This window comes from Gorilla gorilla, chromosome Y, assembly GCF_029281585.2.
Source record: "Gorilla gorilla gorilla isolate KB3781 chromosome Y, NHGRI_mGorGor1-v2.1_pri, whole genome shotgun sequence".
NCBI classification, from domain to species: domain Eukaryota; kingdom Metazoa; phylum Chordata; class Mammalia; order Primates; family Hominidae; genus Gorilla; species Gorilla gorilla.
Window position 1 is genome coordinate 15,812,627 of NC_073248.2, and position 16,827 is coordinate 15,829,453.

A 16,827-nucleotide genomic window follows, 5' to 3' on the forward strand; every position below is an offset into this window, starting at 1 on the left:
ATTCACTTTGGATTAATAATTCACATAAGAATAAAAACACTGAGCCCTGTAGCCCAAGCAAAACCACACAGAGAGGCCACCAAAATGTTGAGAGATTCAAAAAAAGAAGAAGCACTGAAATGCATTAGCCAAATCCCTTTAAGCAGACTTCACTTACATGGACACATGCACACACACACAATCACACAATGACACACACACACACGCAGATATTCAACACTCACAACACTACCACAGAAACACATGCCATGGAAGCTCCTGAGGCTGTGTGGTTCTGCAGAAAGCCCCACCTGAGAGATTGCAACCCCAGGGAACACAGACAGGAGTAATAGAAAATCACAATTGGGCAAGTTTCAAAGACTCAATTTTACATTGCTTTGCAAGCCTGAGTAATCCTGCAGACACTTTTGAATTCTTTGGAATTTCTCGGTTTATTTCTGAGGCTGTGCCTGACATTTCTTCAGACTGGCTCATGTCTGCCTTCTCCTAAGTTCAATAGACTGTCCTGGGGTCCCACAGAAAAGACAGGTGAGAGTCTATGGCTGACACACCTCTATGAAAGTCTCCTCCTTCACCAAGCCAAAAGGACTTGTTACTAGGCAATGGTGACATTCATTGTGAAGCAAGCCAGAGCCCATAATCAGGCCTGTTGCCCTGAGACTAGCACATGCACATTCATGAGGCAGGCTTGAGTGACCAGCAGTCAGAGTTCTCGGCCTGCCTTAAGAGGGGAAAATGGTACAGGCAGAGCAGTATGGTATTGGGGAAAAGGGTGCCTGGGGAAACACACATAGGACCATAAAAGTCTCGACCTCAGGGTCCTGCAAGCCATCTGTGGATGAGTCCCTCTGGAGGAGGACGTGTTATGAGACTGTGAGTTGGTCGCTGGAAACTACTCTTATGACTCCATTCCTGAAAGAGGCTGTGTCCCACAACTGGGTCCCATAAGGATTGGAATATAGTCTGGTGCGTTCTTGAGGGTCCCTTGAGTAATAGAATCATACCTGAGACCCCAGAGGTGGTTGTCTGTGAGCAATGCCTGGGTTCTTGATGTCACTCCCTCTCTCCACCCTTGGCCTCACAGGGGCTCTTTGGGAAAGGCAGGAACCAGGACAAAGGCAAGTCCAAGGTGGAGCAGTGTTCTCACACCTTGGACTGAACACTAGAGTGTGAAGATGAGGTTGAGACATTGTCTCAGAGGCTGTCTGTGGCAATGTCAAGCCTGAAAAGCATATCCAACAGTGCTGTTGTGTGGTACTGTGGATTCCTCATGAGAGCAAAGATAAATCAAGGCTCACCTGGGAGAAGGAGCTGCCTTGTGCTGATGTCAAGCAACCTTCAATGATTCCTGTTAGAGGACCCAAAATCCTCCTGCAAAGTGCAAACAATCTCAGCCCCTATAACAAGAAAATAATCCACAACCCAGAGCACAGTCAGCCTACCCAAAATCCCTTTTGCTCTCTAAAATATTTGGCAATTCAATAATCCATGTTGAGAGGCAGTCTTATCCAGCAACAGCTTAATGAAAGAGTCCCTCCACAAGAAAAAGGTCATGCAGATAAAATAAAACATAGGCTAGATTACCAGGCACAAGCCACAAACAGCTGCCATCTTCTCATCCTACAGGAATCATGCAGTTCTCTGTTACAAGTGGGTGAACAAGAGTTTCCCTGTTGGCTACTTTAACAGGAATTTACCATTTTAAAAGTATCAAAGCTGCCCAGTCATTAAGACATGACACTGTTTAGAAGAAAACACTCTTGTAGTAGATTCTCATGAGTGTTGTTCTCCATGAACTGGGAAATATTTAGTGTGGAAGTCATTGAGCCAGACCCAGGAAACCCTAGGCACAAAGAGAAACATGTAATTCAGGAAAAGAAGAGGTAAGGTTTGAGGTCACATCCCACCCAGCGTCAATTCATTCCACTCGCATCTGTTTCTGGGTATGAAAGCCCTCAAATCGGGAGTTTGCCAGGGTGGTCCTAATTTCATTCCAAATGTTCCTTGCACATTGCAGTACTCCCACATGAACACAGGGAAATAGTGTGGACTGCTTGTGAAATTTAGGGAATGTGGGGATGGGGTTAGAAGCATATTCTGTGTCAGCTGTTTTCACTTTTTTTTGCAGGTGAAGTTTCAGGACCACCTGAAACTGGTGAGTTTACTCCTCACCAGATTGTATCCTCAAACCTATCTGTCCTTACTGTTTCTCACACTTTATGATGCCCCAGAATGACATCCCAAGGCAATGAAAGAGAGCCCCATCACAAAGTCAAGGACCTGCTCATCTGGGAACCGAATAGGAGGTAAATTCAAGGGGTCATGCAAAAAGGACTGCTAGTGTCTCTTTGGTTGTTGGTCACAGGACAATAAAACACTGGAGATGTCTGATTTTTGGTGTGGCGTCCTCTTTTTTCTAGAAGTGTGGCTTTTTTTTGCAAAGGGAGGTGATTTGGACTCCAGCAAATATTGGCATGCCTCCCAATTCACTTGGGAATCATGATGCACAGAAACATAAGGAACATGGAGCCCTGCAACCCAAGCAAAGCCACACAGACAGGCCACCAAAAGGTTGGAAGACACACACACACACACACACACACACACACACACAAAAAAAAAAACATTGAAGTGCATTAGCCACGTTCCTTTAAGCAGACTTTATTACAGACACACACACACACACACACAATGCCACAGACACATGCAGACATCCAACACTAGCAACACTCCCACAGAAACACACAGTCTGGCAGCACCTAGGCTGCATGATTCTGTAGGAAGTGCCACCTGGGAGAGAGCAATCCTGGGGAACACAGGAGGGCTGTACCTAGAAATCACAGTGGGACAAGTTTCAAAAGGACTCACTCCTTCAACTTGTAGGCAGGTCTGAGGAATCCTAAGATTCCTTTGGATTTTTAGGGATTTTGAGGTTTATTAATTGATTTGTGTTTGATATTTCTTCAGGCTGGTTAGCATCTGCCCTCTACTAAGATCATGGGACTATCCCATGGATCCCATAGAGAAGACAGGCGACAGTCAACTGCTGCAGCACTGCCACAAAGTCTCCTTCTCTGCCAAGCCCCAGGGACTTGTCTCGAAATGGTGACATTCATTGTGATGAAAGCCAGGGCTCATAATCAGGCATGGTGCTCTGAGAGTAGTTCATGCACATTCATGAGCCAGGATCGGGGCCTGGCTGTCAGAACTGTCAACCTGCCTAAACAGAGAAAAATGGTACAGGCGGAGCCGGCCTGGTATTGGGAAAAAGGCTGCATGTGACATCCCACTGCATGACCCTGAAAGTCTAGACCTCAGTGCCCCTTTGTACCTTCTTCGATGTGGGATCCCGCTGGAGAAGGAGGAGTTTCAAGACTGTGAGATGGTCCCTGGAAACTCTCTTCTGACTCAATTTCTGAAATAGGCTGTGTGCAAGAATCGAGCCCCATGGGCATTGCAATATAGTCTGGTTTGTTGTTGAGGGTTCTTTAAGTGATAGAAACATACCTGAGACCCCAGAGGTGGGTGTCAGTGAACGATGGTCAGGCTCTCGACCTAACTGCCTCCCTTCATCCTGGGCCTTGCAGGGGCTCTCTGGGAAAATTAGGAGCCACAACAAAGGCAAGCCAAAATGAAGCAGTGTTCTCACACCTCAGACCAGCTTCTTTCTCCCCCATACAGATATGGTTGACAGAGTGTCTCAGATGCCCTCTGTGGTGATGACAAGCCTGAAAAACCTGTCTAGCAGTGCTGTTGAGGGGCACAGTGGATTCCCCTTGAAAGGAAAGAAAAATCAAGGCTTGCCTTAGAGAAAAATCAAGGCTGCCTTGTTTCTGGAGTCTCTGCAATGTTCAATGATTCCTGTCAGAGAACCCAAAAGCCTACTGAAAAATGCAAGGAAACTCAGCCCAACAACAAGACAACAACCCACAACATGGAGCACAGTCAGCCTACCCAAAGTCCTTTTTGATCTCTGAAATGCCTGGAAGCTTAATCATTTGTGTTCTAGAGGCCATACCATCCAGCAATAGCCCAATAAAAGAGCTCTTTTACAATGTGAAGGCTGTGCAGATAAAATGGAAGATAGACTAGATTACCAGGCAAAAGCCAGACATGGCTGCCTGATTCTCATCCTACAGGAATCATGCAGCCCTCTGATAGAAGTGGGTGAAAAAGAGTTTTCCTGTTGATAGCTGTAACAGGAATTTAGTGTTAAAAGTATGAAACTGCCCAGTCATTAAAACCTGACATTGTTTAGAAGGAAACACTAATTCAATGGATTCCTGTGAGGGTTGTTCTTCATCACCTGGGAAATCTTAATGTGGAAGTCATTAAGCCAGACCCAGGAAACCCTAGGCTGATAAGGAACATGGAATTCAAAACAGAAGAGGCACGTGTGGAGGCCAAAGTCCACCCAGCATCAATCAGTTCCACTCCCATTTAGATACAGGAATGAAAGCCCTCGAATTGGGAGTGGACCAGAATGGCCACAATTTGCACTGCAAATGTTTTCTGCACATTAGTGTACTTTAACCTGAACCCTGGGCCACAGTGTTGCTTGCTTGTTTAATTCAGGGAATGCAGGGATGGAGTTGGAAGCACCTTCTGTGGCATCCGTCTTCATTTTTTTCTGCAGGTGGAGTTGCTGGAACAAATCCACCCCTCATCAGATTGTATGCTAACCCCTATCTGACATTATTGCTGCTCACACTTTATATCCCATCATAAAACCCCAAGACGGTGGAGAAGTGCACCCTCATGACAGGAAACACCTGCTCAGCTGGGAACCAAATTGGAGTTCAATTCAAGGGAACCTCCTGACAGGACTGCCAGTGTCTCTCCCTGGTGTGGCCTTAGGACAATGAAAAATGGAGATGTCTAGTTTTTTGGTATGGTGTGCTCCTCTTCTTTCTAGGTGAGTGAATTTTTCTGCAGGCAGTGTTGATATGGACACCAGCACATCTCTGCATGCCTTGCTATTCACTGCAGATACACAATCTACAGAAAATCAAATCAAAACAAAACAATACAAAACAAAACAAAACAAAACAAAAAAACATGAAGCCCCACAGCCCAAGCAAAGCCACATAGACAAGCCACCAAAAAACTGGGAAACTCATAAAAAAGAAGTACTGAAGCACATTAGCCACATTTCTTTAAGCAGACTCCACTTACAGGCACACACACACACCCCCAAACACACAGTGCCACACACACATGCAGACATTTAATACACGCAACAGTCCCACAGAAACACAAAGCCCAACAGCTGTTGAGGTTGTGTGTTTTTGCAGAGAGCCCCACCTGTGAGAGAGCAACTCAGGGGAACACAACAGGCTATACCTAGAAATCACAGAGGGGCAACTTTCAAAAAGACTCACCCCTACAACGTATAGGCAGGCCTGAGGAATCCTGAAGATAATTTTGTATCCTTAGGAATTTCACGCTTTATTTTTGGTGTTGTGCTTCATGTTTCTTCTGGCTGTCTCACTTCTCTTCTCTTCTAGGATCATGGGACTATCCCATGAATTCCACAGAGAAGACACGCAAAAGTCCTTCACTGATACACCTCCACAGAAGATTCCTTCTCTGCCAAGACACAGGGACTTGTCACAAGGCAATCATGACATTCCTTGTGATGCTAGCCAAATCTCACAATGATGCCTGTTACCCTGAGACTAGCCCATTCACATTCATGTGGCAGGCTCAGGCACTGGGCTATCAGAGCTATCAGCCTGCCTAAGCAGAGAAAAATGCTACAGGCAAAGTTGGCCTGGTATCAGGAAAAAGCTGCCTGCCAAAACCCACTGCAGGACCCTGAATGTATGGACCTCAACATCCCTTTGGGCCATCTCCGTGGTCAATCCCATTGGAGGAGGGGGTGTTTCAAGACTGTGAGGTGGTCGTCTTCTGACTCCATTCCTGAAAGAGGCTGTGTGCAGGAATTGAGACCCATAGAGATTGGAATAGAGTCTTATGTGTTGTTGACTCTTCTGTGAGTGACAGAATCATACCTGAGACCCCAGAGGTTGTTGTCATTGAAAGACAGATGGAATTTTGACCTCACTTTCTCCCTTCATCCTAGGCATCACAGGGACTCTCTGGGAAAGAGAGGAACCCTGACAAAGACAACTCTAAGGTAAGGTTGAAACAGTGTCTCAGGGGCCATCTGTGGTGATGGTAAGCCTGAAAAGGGTGTCCTGTATTGCTGCTGAGGGGCATTGTGGATTCCCCATGAAAGCAAAGAAAAATCAGTGCCTTCCTGAGGGAGAGAGCAGGCTTGTGTTGGAGTCCAAGTGATGTTTAATGATTCCTATCAGAAGACCCAAAATCCTCCTGCAAAGTGCAAACAACCTGAACCCCAACAACGAGAAAACAAAGAGCAGTCTGCCTACCTGAGGTCCCTTTTGCTCTCTGAAATCGCTGGCAGCTACACAATCTGTGGGAAGAGGAAGTCCCATCCACCAAAAGTTCAATGAAAAAGCCTCTCCAAAATGAGAAGGCTGTGCAGATGAAATGAAACAGTCTAGATTACCAGGTAAAAGCCTGACATGGCAGTCTTCTTCTCATCCTACAGGAATTTTGCACCCCTCTGACAGATGTGAGAGAACTTGTTTTTTTGTTTGTTTCTTTGTTTTGGTAGCTGTAGTGGGAATGCACAGTTTTAAAAGTATTAAACCTTCCCAGTCAATAAAATGAGAAGATTAATGGAAGTCATGAAAAGAAGAGGCATATCTGTTTGCCTCATTCCACCCAGCATCAATCCATTCCACTCACATTTGCCTCAGGATATGAAAGGCCTCAAATTGGCCATTTGCCAGGATGGCCCCAATTTGCACTCCAAATATTCCTTATGCATTGGAGTACTCTCACCTGAACATTTAGCCATGGTGTGGACTGCTTGTTCAATTAAGGGAATGCAGGGATGTATTTAGAAGCACCATCGGTGATATCTGTGTTTATTTTATTGTTTTGTGGTTGTTGTTGTTGTTGTTGTTTTCTCAGGTGAAGTTGTGGGACCTCATCCATGCCTCACCACAGTGTATCATCACACCATCTGACCTTATTCCTGCTCACACTCTATGTCCCAGGATGAAATCCCCAAATGCCAAAATGATGGAGGAGTGCCTCCTCACGACATGAAGCACCTGCTCAGCTGGGAACTGAATTCGAGCTACATTCAAGGGGCCATGTGTACAGGACCACCTGTGGTGAACTCAACCTGTGTTGGCCATAAAACTATGAAACACTGGAAGGTGTCTGTTTTTTGGTGTGATGTGCGCCACTTCTCTAAAGAACAGTGGCTTCTTTTTGCAGACAGAGTTGATTTGGATGCCAGCGATTCCCAGCCCATCTCTCAATTCACTGCGGATTTATGATCCATATAAAAATAAAGAACATGGAGCCCTGAAGCCCAAGCAGAGCCACACAGGCCACCAAAAGGTGGCGAGACAAAAAAAGAGAAGTGCTGAAGTTTGTTAGCTGTGTTCTTTTAAGGAGACTCCAGTTAAAAGCACACACAAAAACACAGACACACACAGACACAAAGACACAAACACACAATGCCTCACACACACACATCCAAAATTCACAACACTGCCACAGAAACGTATGGCCTGGCAGCTCCTGATGCTGCATGGTTCTGCAGGAAGTCCCACCTGGGAGACAGCAACCCTGGGGTCACAGGTGGGCTGAACCTAGAAATCACAGTAGGGCAAGTTTCAAAAAGTCTCACACCTACAATGTCTAGGCAGGCTTGAGGAATCCTGCAGATCTTGGATCCTTAGGAATTTTATGGTTTATTCCTGGGGCTCTGCTTGACATTTCTTCAAGCTGGCTCCAGTCTGCTCTTTTCCACAACAATGGGACAATCTTGTGGATTCCACAGAGAAGATAGGTGAGAATCTAGAGCTGACACACCTCCACAGAGGTCTCTATCTCCGCCAAGCCACAAGAACTTGTTCCTAGGCAATGCTGAGATTCATTGGGAGGGTACCCAGAACTCACAATTGGGATAGGTGCCTGAGGCTAACGCATGGGTATTCGTGAAACAGGCTATGGCCCTTGGCTGTCAGAGCTGTCCACCTGCCTAAACAAAGGAAAATAGTACAGGCAGAGCTAGCCCAGTATCACAAAACAGTTGCCTACAAAAACTCACTGCGTGACACTAAAAGTCTAGACCTTATGGACTCTTCCAGCCTTCTGCATGGTCAGGTTCCACTGAAGAATGAGGCGTTTTGACACTGTGAGGTTGTCGCTGGAAACTGCTCTTCTGACTCTAGTCACAAAAGACACTGTTTGCAAGTATCAGGCTCCATGTTAATTGGAATATAGTCTGGTATCTTCTAGAGGGTTCTTTGGGAGATAGAATCATATGTGAGTCACAGGGATGAAATTCAAGGGGCCTTATGGAGGGGACTGCTAGTGTTTCTCCCTCATTTGGCCACAGGACAATGAAACATTGAAAGATATCTGTCTTTTGGTGTGGTGTGCAGCTGCTCTTTCTAGAAGAGTGGCTCTTTTATTTTGCAGAGGGAGGTGTTTTAAACAATGGCGGGTCTCAGGCCGCCTCCCAATTTACAGAGTATTCATGATCCACAGAAAAATAACAGACAAGGAACCCCACAACCCAAGCAGAGCCACAGAGACAGGCCACCTAAAAGTTTGGTGACTCAAAAAAAATTGATGAAGTGAATTAATCAAATTCATTTAAGCAGACTCCACTTACAGGCACACACATACACACAAACAAACACATAATACCACACACACACACTCAGACATCCATCACTTGCAACACGCCCACAGAAACGCAGACCTGCAACTCCTGAGGCTACATGGTTCTGCAGGAAGCCCCACTGAAGAGATAGCCACCCCAGGGAACAGAGGGAGGCTGTACCTAGCAATCAAACTGGGGTAAGTTTCAAAAAGACTCACAGCTACAAACCCTAGGCAGGCCTGAGGAATCTTTTTTTTTGTAACCTTAATTATTTCACAATTTATTCCTGGGGTTGTGCTTGATGTTTCTTCAGGCTGGCTCATGTCTGACCTCTCTTGGGATCATGGGACTATCCCGTCTATCCCAAAGAGAAGACAAGCAGGATTCCACAGCCTATGCAACTCAATGGAGGTCTTCTTCTCCTCCCAGCTGCAGGGACTTGGCGCTAGACAATAATGACATTCATTCTGACGCTACCCAGGACCCACAATCAGTCCTGGTGCTGTGAGACTGTGCATACATATCTGTGAGGCAGACCCTGGTGCCAGGCTGTCAGAGCTGTCAGCTTGTCTAATCAGTAGGAAATAGCACAGGCAGAGCCATCCTGGTATCAGGAAAAAGGCGGCCTGCAAAAACCCACTGTTAGACACTAAATGTCTTGACCTCAGTGTCCCTTCGAGTCATTTCCATTGTCGGATCTCGCTGGAGGATAAAATGCTTTGAGACTCTGAGGTGCTTACTGGAAACTGTGATTCTGACCTCATTCCCAAAAGAGGCTATGTGCAAGAATCAGATGCCATGGGGATTGGAGTACAGTATGGTGTGTTGTTGAGTGTTCTTAAGGTGACAGAATCATACCTGAGATCATAGATGGTGATGTCAGTGAAAGATGGCCGGTCTCTTGACTTCACTGCCTCCCTTCATTCTTGGCCTAACAGAGAGGCTCTCTGGGAAATGCAGAAACCAAGATAAAGGGAAGCCCAAGATGAAACAGTGTTCTCACACCTCATATTGTCCTCTAATGGGTGCAAGTGACATTTAGACAGTGTCTCAGATGCTGTCTGTAGAGATGGCAAACATGAAAATGGTGTCCATTAGTTCTGCTGAGGGGCACTGTGGATTCCCTGTGAAAGGAAAGAAAAATCAACACTCACCCAGAAGAACAAGCTGCCTTATCCTGGAGTCCAAGCAATGTTCAATGATTCCTTTCAGAAGACCCAAAAGCCTCCTGCAAAGTGCAAACAACCTCAGCCCCCACAAAGAGACAATGACCCACAACCAGGAGCACAGACAGCCTAATGGAAGTCCCTTTTGCTCTCTGAAATCCCTGGCAGTTGCATAATCTGTGGTGAGAGTCAGTCCCATCAAGCAACAGTTTAATGAAATAGCCCCTCCAAATTGAGAAGGCCATGCAGATGAAATGAAACAGAGTCGAGATTACCAGCTAAAAGCCTAACACAACTGCTTGCTTCTCATCCTACAGCTTCCGAGTCATTAAAACGTGACGCTGTTTAGAAGGAAATATACAATGGATTTCCATGAGGGTCATCATCCATGAACTGGGAAATGATTAGTGTAGAAATCATTAAGCTAGGCCTAGGAAACCCTAGGATGTTAAGAATCATGAAGGTCACAAAAAGAAGAGGCAAGTCAGCAAGTCACATCCCACCTATCATCAATCCTTTCCACTACCATTTTGCTCCAAATATGAAAGTCCTCAAATGGGAAGTTTGTCAGGATGGCCCCAATTTGCACTTCAAATGTTACTTGAGCATTGGAGTACCCTCACCTGAAGGTGGAGCAATGATGTGGACTGCTTCTGCAATTAAGGTGATGCAGGGATAGAATTGGAAGCACCTTCTGTGTCATCAATGTATTATTATTATTATTATTATTATTATTATTATTATTACTATTATTTTGCAGGTGAAGTTGTGAGACCCCTTCCACCCCTCATCAGATTGTATCCTCATCTCTATCTGACCTTATTGCTGCTCACACTCTATGTCCCAAGATAAAATTCCAAGATGATGGAGGAGTGTCACCTTATGATGTGAAGCACCTGCTCATCTGGGAACAGAATTTGAGGTAAATTCAAGGTGCCCTGCCTACAGGACTGCTTGTATCTCTCCCTGTATTGGCCATAGGGATATGAAACATAGAGTGAAGTCTGTTATTTTGATGTGGTGTGCTCCTCTTATTTCTATAACAGTGACTTTTTTTTGCAGAGATGTTTGATTTGCACGCCGGCAGTTCCCAGCCCACCTCCAAATACACTGTGGATTTCTTATCCACATAAAAATAAAGAACATGGAGCCTCACAGCCCAAGCAGAGCCACACAGGCCACCAAAAGTTGTGGAGACACAACGAAAAGAAGTGCTGAAGTGCATTAGCCACATTCCTTTAAGCAGACTCCACTTACAGGAACACACGTACAAACACACACACAAAAAGACGGAAACACACAATGCATCACATACACTTACACATCTGACATTTGCAATATTCCTACAGAAACACTTAGCCTGGCATCTCCTGACACTGTGTGTTTCTGCAGGAAAACCCACCTGGGAAAGAACAACCCTGAGAAACACAGGTGGGCTGTGCCTAGAAACTACAGTAGGGCAATTCTCAAAAAGACTTATTTCTACAACATCTAGTCAGGCCTTAGGAATCCTGCAGATTTTCTTGGATCCTTAGGGATTTTGCATTTTATTCCTGGGGCTCTGTTTGACATTTCTTCAGGCTGGCTCATGTCTGCCCTTTCCTAGGACAATGGGATAATCCAGTGGATACCACATATAAAACAAGCAAGAGTCCACCGCTGACCCAACTCCACAGAGGTCTCTGTCTCTGCCAAACCACAGGTACTCTTCGCTAGGCAATGGTGACATTCAATCTGACACTAGTGAGAGCTCACAATCAGGTCAGGTGCCCTAAAACTAGTGCATGCACATTTGTGTGGCAGGCTACTGCCCCTTGCTGTCAGATCTGTCACCCTGCCTAAGCAGAGGAAAATGGTACAGTCAGATCTGGTCTGGTTTCGGGAAACAGGCCGCCTATGAAAAGTCACTGTGGGACATTGAAAGTCTAGACCTCAGGGCCCCTTCAGACCATCTCCATGTCATGCCGCACTGGAGGAGGAGAGGTTTCAAGGCTATGAGGTTGTCACTGGAAACTGCTTTTCTGACTCCATTCTAGAAAGAGGCAATGTGCAAGAGTCTGGTCCCATGTGGATTGGAATACAGTTTGGTGTATTGTAGAGGGTTCTTTGCATGATAGAATCATACCTGAGACCCCAGAGGTGGGTTTCAACAAAAGATGGCTGGGCTCTTGACCTCAGTGCATCCCTTGATCTTGGACCTCACAGGGGCTATCTGGGAAAAGCAGAAACCAAGACAAATGCAAGTCCAATGTGGAGCAGTGAACTTAAACCTTAATCTGGCCTCTTACAGATGAAAATGAGCTTGAGTCAGTGTCTCAGAGTCCATCTGTGGCCATGGCAAGCCTGAAAATCATGTCCAGTAGTACTTTTGGGGGGTACTGTGGATTCCTCATCAAAGCAAAAAATAATCAAGGCTCACCTGAGGGAACAAGCTAAATTTTTCTGGAGTCTAAGCAATGTTGAATGATTACTGGTACAGTACCCAAAATTATCCTGCGAAGTTAAAACCACCTCAGCCCCTACAAGGAGAAAATGACCCACAACCTGGAACTCAGCCAGCCTACCCCAAGTCCCTTTTACTTTCTGAAATTTCTGGTAGCTAAATAATCTGTTGCTGGAGGCAGTCTTATGGAGCTCAATGAAAGAGCTCCTCCACAATAAGATGGCCATGCAGATGCAATGATACAGAGGCCAGATTACCAGACAAAAGCGAGACACAGCTGCCTTCTTCTCATCCTCCAGGAATCATGCAGCCCTTCGATAGAAACGAGAGACAAATTTTCCTTATCTGTGGCTCTAATGGGTATTACCACTTTTAAAAGTATCAACGCTGCCCAGTCATTAAAACATGATGGTGTTTACAAGGAAACACTCAGGCAATGGATTCCCCTGAGGGTCATTCCCCATTAACTGGGTGACATTTATTGTGGAAGTTGTTGAGGCAGAACTAGGAAACCATAGGGCAATGAGAATCATGGAAGTCAGGAAAAGAAGAGGCAAGTCTGTAGGCCACATCTCTCCTAGCCTCAATCCATTCCAGTCCCATTTGGCTATGGCCATGAAAGCCCTCATATTAGGAGTTTGCCAGGATGGCCCCAATTTGCACTCTTAATGACCATAGCATGTTGGAATACTCTCACCTGAACACCTGGCTATGGTGTGGACTGCTTGTGTAATTAAGGAATTGTGGGGATGGATTTGAAAGCATCTTCTGTGTTACCTGTCTTCATTTGTTTTGCCAATGAAGGTTCAGGATTCTATCCACCCCTCACCAGAATTTATCCTCACCTCTATCTGCACTTATTCCTTCTCATACTCTATGTCCTAGGATGAAATCCCAAGACATTGAAGGTGTACCCCCTAATGATGTGAAGCACCTGCTCGTCTGGCCTCTGCATTCAACATTAATTCAAAGAGTCCTGCATACAGGACTGATAGTGTCTCTCCCCGGTTAGGCTGCAGGAAAATAAAAGACTGGGAGATGTATTTTTTTTTTCTTTTTTTTGGTGTGGTGTGCTTCTTTTCTTTCTATAAGAATGGCTTTTTTGTTTGATTGTTTGTTTGTTTGTTTGTTTTGAGACGGAATCTCACTCTGTCACCCAGGCTGGAGTTCAGTGGTGCAATCTTGTCTCACTGCAAGCTCCAACTCCCGAGCTCACTCCATTCTCCTACCTAAGCCTCCTGACTAGCTGGGACTACAGGTGCCCACCATCCTGCCCAGCTAATTTTTTTATTTTTAGTTTTAGTAGATACAGGGTTTCACCACGTTAGCCAGCATGGTCTCAATCTCTACCTCATGATCCACCCACCACAGCCTCTCAAAGTGCTGGGATTACAGGAGTGAGCCACTATGCCTGGCCTTTTTTTTTTCTTTTTTGGCAAAGGGAGGTGATTTAAAGTATTGTGGGTATTGGCCCGCCTCCCAATTGACTGATGATTCATGATCCACAGAAAAATAGAGAAAGAGGACCCCACAGCCCAAGCAGAGCCACACAGATGGGGCACATAAGGGTTTGGTGACTCAAAAACAAGAACTGAGGAAGTGCATTAGCCACATTCATTTAAGCAGATTCCACTTACATGCACAAATACAAAAACACACACACACACTAACACACAATACCACACACACACAGAGACATCCACTGTTCACAACACTCCCACAGAAATACAGAGCCTGGCAACCCTGAGGCTGCGTGGTACTGCAAGGCACCACAAGTGGGAGAGAGCCCTCCATCCCCCACCCCAGGGAACACAGGCATGTTGTTCCTATAAGTCCCTGTGGGGCAAGTTTCAAAATGACTCACAACTAGAATACAGAGGAAGGCCTGAACAATCCTGCAGATTTCTTTGTATCTTTTGGGATTTCAGAATTTATATTTGGAATTGTGCTTGGTGTTTCTTCAGACTCTCACATCTGCCCTCTCTTGGGATCATGGGACTATCCCAACTATCTTACAGAGAAGACAGGCGGGAGTCCATGGGTGACAAAACTGCATGGAGATGCCCTTCTTCTCCAAGTCACAGGGACTTGGCGCTAGGCAATAATGACATTAATTCTGACTCTACCCAGAGGTTACAATCAGGCCTGGTGTCTAGAGACTAGTGCATGTGCATTTGTGAGGCAGACTCCAGCACCAGTCCATCTGAGCTGTCAGCCTGCCTATGCAGTAAAAAGTGGTACAGGCAGAGCCAGACTGGTATCAAGAAAAAGGCGGCCTGGAAAACCCAGTGTGGGACACTAAAATTCTCAAACTCAGGGCCCCTTTGGACTGTTTCCATGGTTGGGTCTTGCTGGAGGAGAAAGCATTATAAGACTCTGAGGTGGTCACAGGAAATTGTTCTTCTGACTTCATTCCCAAAAGATGTTGTTTGTGAGAATCTGCTACCATGGGGATTGGAATATAGTATGCTGTGTTGTTGAGGATTCTTTGGGTGATAGAATCATACCTGAGACCCCAAGGGTGGATGCCAGTGAAAGATGGCTGGATTCTTGACCTCACAGCTTCATTTCATCCTGGGCCTCACAGAGGCTTTCTGAGAAATACAGGAACCAATGCAAAGGCAAGTCCAATATGAAGCACTATTCTCACATCTCATATTGTCATCTCTCAGGTGCATATAAGGTTTAGACAGTATCTCATATGCCATCGGTAGTGATGGCAAGCCTGAAAATGGTGTCAAAAAATGGCTCACCTGAGAGAACAAGCTGCCTTGTGCTGGAATCCAAGCAATGTTCAATGATTCCTGTCACGAGACCCAAAACCCTCCTGCAAAGTGCAAACAACATCAGCCTCCACAACGAGAAAACTACCCAGAACGTGGAGTGCAGCCAGCCTAATAGAAGTCATTTTGCTCTCTGAAATCACTGGCAGACACATGGCAAGAGGAAGTTCCATCCAGCAACAGTTAAATGAAAGTGTCCCTCCAAAATAAAAGATTGTGCAGATGAAATAAAACAGACTCTAGATTATCAGGTAAAAACCTGACACGGATGCCTACTTATTATTTTACAGGAATCATGCACCCCTTCAATAGTTGTAAGAGGACAAGTTTTCTGTTGGCAGCTGTGATTTTCCCCAGTGGAATGCTTCATCAGAGCAGTACACTGCAGGCCTCCACAAAGGATCAACACAGTGGCTGCACACCAGGAAGAAACTGGTGCTTGGAGTCTGAATATCTGGAATACAGTAGAACTGGTCCCGGGATCTTGCCCACTATATTTGACTGGAAATGTGGCCTGATGACCCAGGATGTGCCCTTATCAGCACTTTGGTATTGATTTTCATTTGGCTTGACTTGTTTGCAAGAAGGAAAGTGAAAGTGAGTGAGTGCTTGAGTTTGAGATGAGAGAGATGAGAGAGTGACCGCTTTACCCTTTCCTTCTTGTGGTGTGAGTGTTGTTTTGACTCAGGAGGAAGATAGGTGGAACGCAAAATAAGCCCATTCCATTAGGAACTATGCTGAAAAATTTGAAGACACCTGGAAAACTTAGAACTTTGTGTGAGATAGACTGGCCAGCATCTGAATCTACAACAAAACTTTAGGATAAATATTGATTCAGAATGAATCATAGAATATTGATTAGAATACTTGATGTTCATGATGATTGTGGTATAATATAGTTTTAAGTATGTTTTTAGTATTTTTGTAGTTTAAGAAAATATTTTCTAAGACCAGTTTTAGATGACTCATATTTCTGTAGTAATAGTCAATGTACTGTATCTACTTCATTTTTAGAAGGAAGCTAGAAGTTGAATTCAGGCACTTTATTCCAATACAGCTAATTATGTCTCATTCTCTTTGATAAGCCATAGAATTGGATTAGCAATTGTAATTACATCTGTGATTTCTGCACTTAAGGTGCTAATTCAGAGAAATATAAAGTGCAAGTGAGATTTTCTGGTGTTGTTGGCATTCCAGATTTTTGATTTTTCTCCAGTGTTGTATTTGAATATGTCTGCTTCTATAAATAAATTTTTAATACTAGAAATGGGTTGGCCATCAGAAGGAAGCCTAGATAAGTCCCTTCTTTCACAGGTGTGGCACAAGGTGGCTGGTAAGCCAGGATACCCAGACCAGTTTATGTACACAGACATGGTTACAGTTAGTTTTAGACCCCACCCCCACCCCTGAAGAGTAGTTGAGAGGACAGGCAGCAGTAGTACTTGTAGCAAAGAGACAGGCAGCCAAGGAAGAATCCCACACCACCCACTGAGCAGAATCAGCTCCTAAAGTCCGCACCCAAAATCATAGAACTCACGGCAAGAAATGGTGCTAGTGGCCCCCAACTTCACCAAGAATGAAGGCCTCCCATTCCTGAGCCCACTGTGCCCAAGCTTCAAAATGGCCTATATATCCCTAGGCCACCCAGAGTAGAAAAGAAACGATGTGAGACATTGGGAGAAAACCCTCCATTGGTAGTTTGTTTGAGGCATAGAA

The 16,827-nt window shown here is 45.1% G+C and overlaps 2 long non-coding RNA genes across 2 annotated transcripts in view; both read right to left on the minus strand.

The window, feature by feature from the left end:
• LOC129530257 (uncharacterized) overlaps nucleotides 1-16,827 on the minus strand; it is a 40,867-nt gene that overhangs the window by 18,045 nt on the left and 5,995 nt on the right. The window contains exon 2 of the long non-coding RNA XR_008675770.2: nucleotides 9,578-9,843. This is a non-coding gene — a long non-coding RNA (uncharacterized lncRNA). The remainder of the gene's footprint in view (nucleotides 1-9,577; nucleotides 9,844-16,827) is intronic.
• On the minus strand, nucleotides 4,849-6,442 carry LOC129530258 (uncharacterized). Its single transcript, XR_008675771.2, has 3 exons — nucleotides 6,396-6,442; nucleotides 5,382-5,589; nucleotides 4,849-4,998 (listed from the first exon to the last, which is right to left on the minus strand). It is a non-coding gene; the product is annotated as an uncharacterized lncRNA (long non-coding RNA).